This window comes from Panthera tigris, chromosome A1, assembly GCF_018350195.1.
Source record: "Panthera tigris isolate Pti1 chromosome A1, P.tigris_Pti1_mat1.1, whole genome shotgun sequence".
NCBI classification, from domain to species: domain Eukaryota; kingdom Metazoa; phylum Chordata; class Mammalia; order Carnivora; family Felidae; genus Panthera; species Panthera tigris.
Window position 1 is genome coordinate 3,670,618 of NC_056660.1, and position 8,649 is coordinate 3,679,266.

Sequence of the window (8,649 nt, forward strand, 5' to 3'; positions counted from 1 at the left end):
ACAGAGGATCCCAAGCGGGCTCCGTGCTGACAACTGTAAGCTCGACGTGGGGCTCCAACTCAAGAACCGCAAGATGGTGACCCGAGCAGAAGTCTGACGCTCAACCGACAGAGCCACCCAGGTGCCCCCCCAACTGCCAACTTGATCTCAGCCTTGGGAGACTCTGAGCAGAGGACCCAGCTAAGCTCTGACGACTCCTGATTCGGAAACTGTGACATAATACATAGATGTTATTTCAAGTTGCCATTTATGTTCATTTCTCATGCAATCATAGGAAACTAGAAGACTGGGAGATACCCCGTACTGCTCTCTCTCTTTACCCCTAAACTCCACCTATATTGCACTAACATCTAATATCTCAGATTTCATTAATCCACTTCTCTATCCCTGTTGTTCTTACCTTGGCCCACACCATCACCACCTCTCAGCTGGATCGCTCTGAGGTTATTCTAATTGATCTCGCCACTTTTAATCTGTTCTCTAGAAATCCATTTCTATCCTGAAGAATGACTGATTTTGAAACTCTGATCATGTCATTCTTCACTTAAAATCTTTCAATTTCTTCACATCAAAGCTACTCTTTAGTGAAACGGTACGTGCAAGGCCCTGGGATGAAAACCTTTCCGAATAGAATTCCAATTAATCCCGACAGTTTCAGGATATAGGCACTATTAGTATCTTGAATTTTCTTAAGGTGTCTTTTGTTTTTGAAAGTAGGCTCCATGCCCATGGTGGGGCTCAAATTCACAAACTGAGCTCAGCGATCAGGAGTCAATTGCTTTAAGGACTGAGCCAGCCAGGCACTGCTGTCATTATGCTAATTTGTAAATGGAAGGCCCTGAGGCTTACTGAAGCTAAATAATTTCCCCAGGGGTACACAGTTGTGGAGGATTAGCCGACCCTGACGTCTTTCTGTTTCTCGAACAAACGCCTTCTCTCGCACCTGCCAGAATATTCACCTTGCCCAGGAAACCTCAGCCATCTGCTCTCACCCCTGCTCCTCTCTTATCCTGCAGGACTCAGGTTACAGTTTATTTCTCCAAAATGCCTTCCCTGAACTTCTGGAGGATATTAGGTCCCCCTGCTGTGCACTTGTAATTTCCTTTCTAAACTATCTCTGTGTAGGCTTATGATCAAGTGATCTCAATGTCCCTGCAAACTCTAAAAATGACTATGATTTCCCCAAGTTTAGAGCAGTTTCTCATAAGAAGTTGGAAATAGATTGCTTTGTATCTTTAAAAACTTTTTTCCCATAAACTCTGATAATTCACTGGAGCTTATCATTTTATTTATTCTTGAGGATGCCGCCTATGTAATTGTATTCTAAAATAGTCCATCATTATGATGATATGATTAGACATCTGGAAATACAAATAAAAGCATCTTTTGGGTATTCTGCTCAGAGAAGAATAATAAACTGCCTGTCTGGCAACAACAACATGTGACTTCCTCAAGCTGAAATGTTGTCTCATTTTTCCGGACCCAAATAGACTCGACTAATGTTCTCATAAGAAAGTGACACAGCCAAAGAGCCCTTGCCTCAGCACTATTAGGGCCACCATTATTCCACCATAATAGATGTGTTGTCTCACATATTCTAGAACCATTTGGAAACCATCAAAGAGACAAAATGATAAAGATTAAAAGTTATTATGGTTACTTTTGGAGCCGTAGTTAGACTAATGCATCTTCAGTAAGGACAGCTTACCCATCAAGAACAGTTTTAGAATGATCTGTTAACTTTTTCATAGAGAAAATTACTAAGGAGGAAAAGAAAGGATTGTAGGCACGATCCTTGTAAACATTGATATTTATCTGGCAAAAATACAGGTTGAGAGGAAGACAGAAGAACATGAAGGGTGTGAAATTATAGACACAATGCCATAGACTGTTTCTTTGTTGTGTTTATACAGTCCTATCAAATAGCTATTTTAACAACACAACCCCAGGCAACCTCTTGATGGCATGTTATAGAATAGTTAGAATGGTTTAATGTTTACAGTGGATTAGAGTAGACACAAACAAACAAATAAAAGCATTAAATGTTTTATTCGACTGTACTTCTTTTAAGAAGAGAAGAAAATAAACAATGTAGATGAAGACCACATAGCAATGCAATATAATAGTTAAAAACATGAGGTTCAAGTTGCTATTGGGGTATGGGATATTTTTTAAGTTCAATGAAAACTGCATTAGTTAAGCCTCTTTGGGATGCAAGTAAAAGCCCGGATTTAACTAATTTGACTACGAAACTTTTCTTGAACACCAGGAGTAAAAATGCATATGGGGCACAGATAAATAGCTCAAGGGGCACCAAGCACCATTAAGACTGGGTTTGGAGGTACCTGGGTGACTCAGTCGGTTAAACATTGGACTTCAGCTCAGGTCATGGTGTCACAGTTCATGAGTTCAAGCCCCACATCAGGCTCTCCGCTGTCAGTGCGGAGCCTACTTTGGATCCTCTGTCCCCTTCTCTCTCTGCACCTCCCCTACTCGTACTCTCTCTCTCTCAAAAACAAACAAACAAACAAACAAACAAACTGTGTTTGTGTCCCTCATGTCTGCTTCCCTCAGTGGATTGACTTCATTGTTTCTTCCTTGAGGATGGTTTTTTACACATGATGAAAACACAAACTCTAATAACTACAAAGTTTTGTCTTAGGACCTCAGTCACCTGAGAGACATTTCCTTCACACCGTCTCCGGTCTCAAGTAGGAAAGTTGGCCAGGAAATTGGCTCAGTGATGCATTTTGGAGTGAGAGCCACATCTGGCTCAACCAATTGTGATTGTATTAAAAAATGGAAGCTCCTGAGAACAAAAGATGGGTAGAGACAGGTCATATTCATAGAAGCCTGATTTGGGTCAGTTTGAATCATGGATAGCTACTCTACTAACACAGGTGAGAGGTATAACAGTTTATGACACTAATAGAAGAATTTCCTAGCAATGAAATAACTTAACAATAGACATTGGGGTCATCACGATGGAATAGGAAGTCCCAGCCCTAGTTTCCCCACAAAAACAATGATTTAACTAGACATGTGGACCCAACTGTTGGCATTTAGGTAATCCCCAAATCCAGGTAAGCGGTTGCAGTAAACCAAGGGAGCCCAAAGCTGAGAAGAGCTGCACTGAAATGCATCAGAAGATCAATTTCCCTTTTCCTGTTTCAGCTCCTCTCCCAAGCTAGCGGAGGACAGCACTGGGAGAGGACAACCCTACTAGCTACTTCTCCCTCGGGGAGCAGGAGAAGAGTAGGGCATTCATGCACCCAACATTCTGGTTCTCCAGAGGGCTACCCGAGGGTCTAATTTGTCTTATTTCATTCGGAGCCCCGATGGAACTAGCTCAGTTTATATGCCTATGAGGGGCCGCTGTAAACAAAGAAGGATGCGGAGTGGCTGGCTGTAGCTGGCACGGCTTGGCGTGAGTGGGAAAAGAGGCACGACTCAAATCTTCTCCCCCAGGAAGGGGGACGAGAAGTGGGACGTGTGTTCGGTGTTCCAGTTTTTCTGATGGCTGCCTGAAGGACTGGCACCTGTTTGCCTGTCTTAGGGCACTGATGGGAAGTCAGCACACATTCGATGCCTGGCAGCTGGTGAGAACAAGAGAGAATTAGGCCTTACTGCTGTAGAACCAGAAACTTTCAGGGTCACCCAGAGACACCAGGTAGAGCTAGAGATCATAGGCTCCTGAGGAAGAAGCTGGCTGTGCCTCTCTACTTGATAAATTCCTCGTACAGACCTAGAGAAGTCACATCTTCCCCCAAAAGTTTTTAGGTGCCCCTAAAATCTCTAGTGGGGCTGTTTAATGAGCATCTTCCCCTGTATGCAATCAATCCCTAAGGACTGGGAGAGCTGGATGGTTTTACAAATGGGCATATTCCAACACCGAGTTATAAAACAATAAAGAAACAAAGAAAGGAGCCACCATAAAAAGAACAAAATAAAACTCCAGAAATTAATCCTAAAGAATGCGAGATATATAAATTACCTAAAGAACTCAAAAGAATTGTCATAAAGGCACTCTGTGAGCTCAAGAAAATAATACATTAATAAAACAAAAAGATCAACAAAGAGATAGAAAATATAAAAAAAGAAACAAACAGAGATTCTGGAGCTGAGCAATACTATAATGTCCTTCAAAATGAAGGATAATTAAAGGTTTTCCCAGATTGGGGGAAAAAAAAAAAAAAAGAAAGGCTAAGAAAGCTCATCACCAGTAGACCTGCCTTACAAGAAATGACAAAAGGAGTTAAAGGTAAATATATAGACAAATATGGAGCACCAAAATACTGTAATGGTGGTGCATGCATCCTTTTTTTTTTATTCTGGTATGTAAGTTAAAAGATAAAAGTATAAAAAATAACTTTAACTATAAAAATATTCTAATGGATATGCAAAACAAAAAGATGTAATTTGTGACATCAGTTACAAAGTGTGGAGAGAAGGAGAAGCGACATGTGGACTATTTATACATGGTTGAAGTTAAGTTGTCATCAGCTTCGACTAGATTGTTATACGTGCAAGATACATAAGGCCCCAGGTAACCGCAAAGAAAATATCTGTAGAAGATACAAATAAAGGAAACAATAAGTAATCAAAGCATGTCACTACGAAAAAAATCAAAGAATCACATGGGAAGACAGAAGGAGGGGAAAGGATGGACAAAAAAGCTGTAAGATCGAAAAAAAAGCAATGAAGAAAATGGTAATAGTAAGTTCTTCCTATCAGTTATTACTCTAAATGTAAATAGATTAAACTCCCAAATCAGAAGAGTAGATGAATGGATTAAAAAAATGATCCAACTATAAGCTAGCTGTAAAAGACAGATTTTAGATTCAAGGACACACCCAGCTTAACAGTGAAAGGATAGAAAATTATATTCCATGGGGCGCCTGGTGGCTCAGTCAGTTGAGCATCTGACTTTGGCTCAGGTCATGATCTCACGGTCTGTGAGTTCAAGCCCTGCGTCGGGCTTGGACTCTGTACTGTGTGCTGACAGCTCGGGACCTGGAGCCTGCTTTGGATTCTGTGTCTCCCTCTCTCTCTGCTCCTCCCCTGCTCACATTCTGTCTCTCTCTCAAAAATAAATAAAGATTAAAAAAAAATTTTTTTAAAGAAAATTATATTCCATGCAAATGTTAATCAAAAGAAAATAGGGGTGTCCATACTTATCCCAGACAAAATAGAATTTAAGTTAAAAACTGTCACAGGACACAAAGAAGGAGAATATAAAATGGCCAAAAGGTCAGTACATTAAGAAGATAAAACAATTATATACTGACCTAACATCAGAGCACACACACATGAAGCAGACTTTGACAGAACTGAAGGAAGAGACAGCAACACCATAATAGTGGGAAAGTTGAATACCCCATTTTCAATAATAGATACAAGATCCAGACAGAATATCAATAAGAAAACAGAAGACTAAACACTATAGACCAAAGGAATCTATACCTGGTAGAAATCTATACCCGGTAGAAATACCAGGACATTCTACCCAACTATACTAAAATGTACACTCCTCTCAAATGCACACGGTGCATTCTCCAAACTCGACCAAATAGGCCTCAAATCAAGTCTAACAAATTTAAGAAAGTTAAAATCATACTGAATATCCTTTCTGACTACAATGAAACTAGAAATCACTGGCTGAAAGAAAGCTGGAAAATTCACAGACATGTGGAAATTAAATAATACCTTCTTGAACAATGAATCAAAGAATAAACCAAAAGAGAAATTAGAAAACATCTTGAGACACATGAAAATAAAAACAAAGTGCACTAAAACTACAGGATGCATCAAAAATTATAGGAAGAGGGAAGTTTACAGCAATAAAGTACACATTCAAAAAATAAGATCTCAACTGAATAGCCCAACTATATATCCCAAAGAAGTAAGAACAGCAACAAAAGAAGGCCAAAGTTGGCAAAAAAGGGCATAACTTAGAGCAGAAATAAGTGAAATAAAAACAGAAAAACAATAGAAAAAAACAATAATAAATGAAGAGTTGGCTTTCTGCAAAGATCAACAAATTTGACAGACCTTAGGAAAAAAGAGGGTAGACTTAAAAAATCAGAAATTAAAGAGAAGACATTACAACTGATACCACAGAAATTCAAAGATTACAGTAGACTAATAGACTACTAATTGGCAATTACATGCCAATGAACTGGATAACCTAGAAGAAATGGACAAGTTTCTGGAAAGCTACAATCTACCAAGACTGAATCATTAGAAATAAAAATGTAAATAGACCTGTAACTAATAAAGAGATTTAATTAATAATAAAAAAATCTCTCAATGAGGAAAAGCTCAGGACCAGATCGCTTCACTGGTGAATACAGTCAAACATTTGAGGAAGAATTAACACTAGTCCTTGTCAAACTCTTCCAAAAAAATTGAAGAGAAGGGAATACTTCCAAATTCATTTTATGAGGCAAGCTTTAATTTGATAGCAGAGATAGCAAAGGAAAACAAGAAAAGAAAACTACAGGCAAATATCCCTCAATGTAAATGCAAAAATTCCCGCAAAATATTGGCAAACCAAATTCAACAGCCCATTAAATGAATCATACACCATGACTGATGGGAATTATATCTGGGATGCAAAGATGGTTCAAGTAAGTAAAAAAAAAAAAAAAAAAAAAAATCTGTTTGCAGATGGCATGATCTTATATGCAGAAAACCCTAAAGATTTCAGCAAGAAAATAAAAGGTTAGAACTAAAAACAAAAACAAAAAAAATTGTAAAGTTACAGAATACAAAATCAACCTGCAGAAATCAACTGTAATAGTATACACAAAATAACTAATAATCTAACAAGGAAATGAAGAGAGCAGTCCCATTTACAAAAGAAAATGAATAAAATGCTCAGGTCTGAGTTCAACAGTGGAGATGAAGGACTTGTGCACTGAAACTACAACATTACTGAAAGAAATTAAATACAATACAAATAAATGAAAGATATCCTATGTTCATGGATTGGAATACTTTATATATTTTTTTTTAATTTTTTTCTTTTTTTTTAACGTTTATTTATTTTTGAGACAGAGAGAGACAGAGCGTGAACGGGGGAGGGTCAGAGAGAGGGAGACACAGAATCCGAAACAGGCTTCAGGCTCTGAGCTGTCAGCACAGAGCCCGACGCGGGGCTTGAACTCACGGACCGCGAGATCATGACCCGAGCCGAAGTCGGCCGCCCAACCAACTGAGCCACCCAGGCGCCCCTGTACTTTATATTTTTAAAATGGCCCAGGGTTCCTGGGTGGCTCAGTGGGTTGAGCGTCTGACTTCGACTCAGGTCATGATCTTGCAGTTCGTGGGTTTGAGCCCCATGTCGGGCTCTGTGCTGACAGCTCGGAGCCTGGAGCCTGCTTCAGATTCTGTGTCTCCCTTTCTCTCTGCCCTTCCCCTGTTCATGCTCTGCTGTCTCTCTCACTCTCTCTCTCTCTCTCTGTCTCTCAAGAATAAAAATAAACATTAAAAAAAACTAATAAAATAAAAATAAAATAAAATGTCCATACCATCTAAAGTAATCTACAGAGTCAATGCAATTTTTATCCAATTCACAATAGAAATTTTTACAGAAATAGAAAAATAATTCTACAAATTATATGGAAGTACAGAGGACTCTGAATATACCAAAACCAACATTGAATAAGAAAAAGCTGGGGGCTTCGTACTTCCTGGTTTTAAAATATATTACAAAGCTACAGTACTCAAAACATTATGATACTGACATAAAAACAGACATATAAAACAATTAAACAGAATAGAGAATGAAGAAAACTTACGCATGTATGGTCAAATTATCTTTGACAAGGATGCCAAGGCTACACAATGACAAAAACAAATGATGTTGGGAAAACTGGATACCCACATGCAAAAGAATAAAATTAAACATGTTTCTTATACTGTACACGAAAATGAACTCAAAATGGATTAGAGACCTGAAAATATAAAACTCCCAGAAGAAATCATAGGGGAAAATCTTCATAATATTGGTCTGGTAGTGATTTCTTGGCTGTGATACCAAAAGCAAGGGCAATAAAAGCAACAATAGACAAATGGGACGACATCAAACTAAAAAGCTTCTGCACGGCAAAGAAAACAATCAACAATGTGAAAGGGCAACCTATGAAATGAGGGGAAATATCCGTAAACCACATATCTGAAAAGGGAATTCATGTCCTAATATGTATTTTTAAAACTCCTACAATTTAATAGCAAATTTTTGATTTGCATGTCCCTGACAATTGGTGATGTTGAGCATCTTTTCATATACTTGTGAGCCATTCATATGTCTTCTCTGGACAAATGTTTAATCAACTCATTTACCTATTTTATTTTATTTTATTTTTAAATTTTTATTTATTTCACAGAGAGAGAGGCAGAGAGAGAGGGAGACAGAGGATCTCAAGCAAGCTCTGCACTGACAGCTTTCTGCCTGATGCGGGGCTCAGTTGGCTAAGTGCCAGCTCAGGTCATGATCTCACAGTTCGTGAGTTCGAGCCCACCCCATGAGGGACTCCAAATCACAAACCGTGAGATCGTGACCTGAGCCAGAGCCAGATGCTTAACCGACTGAGCCACCCGGTCACCCATCACCTCAAACCTTTTAAGATGCCTATTATGAAAAAG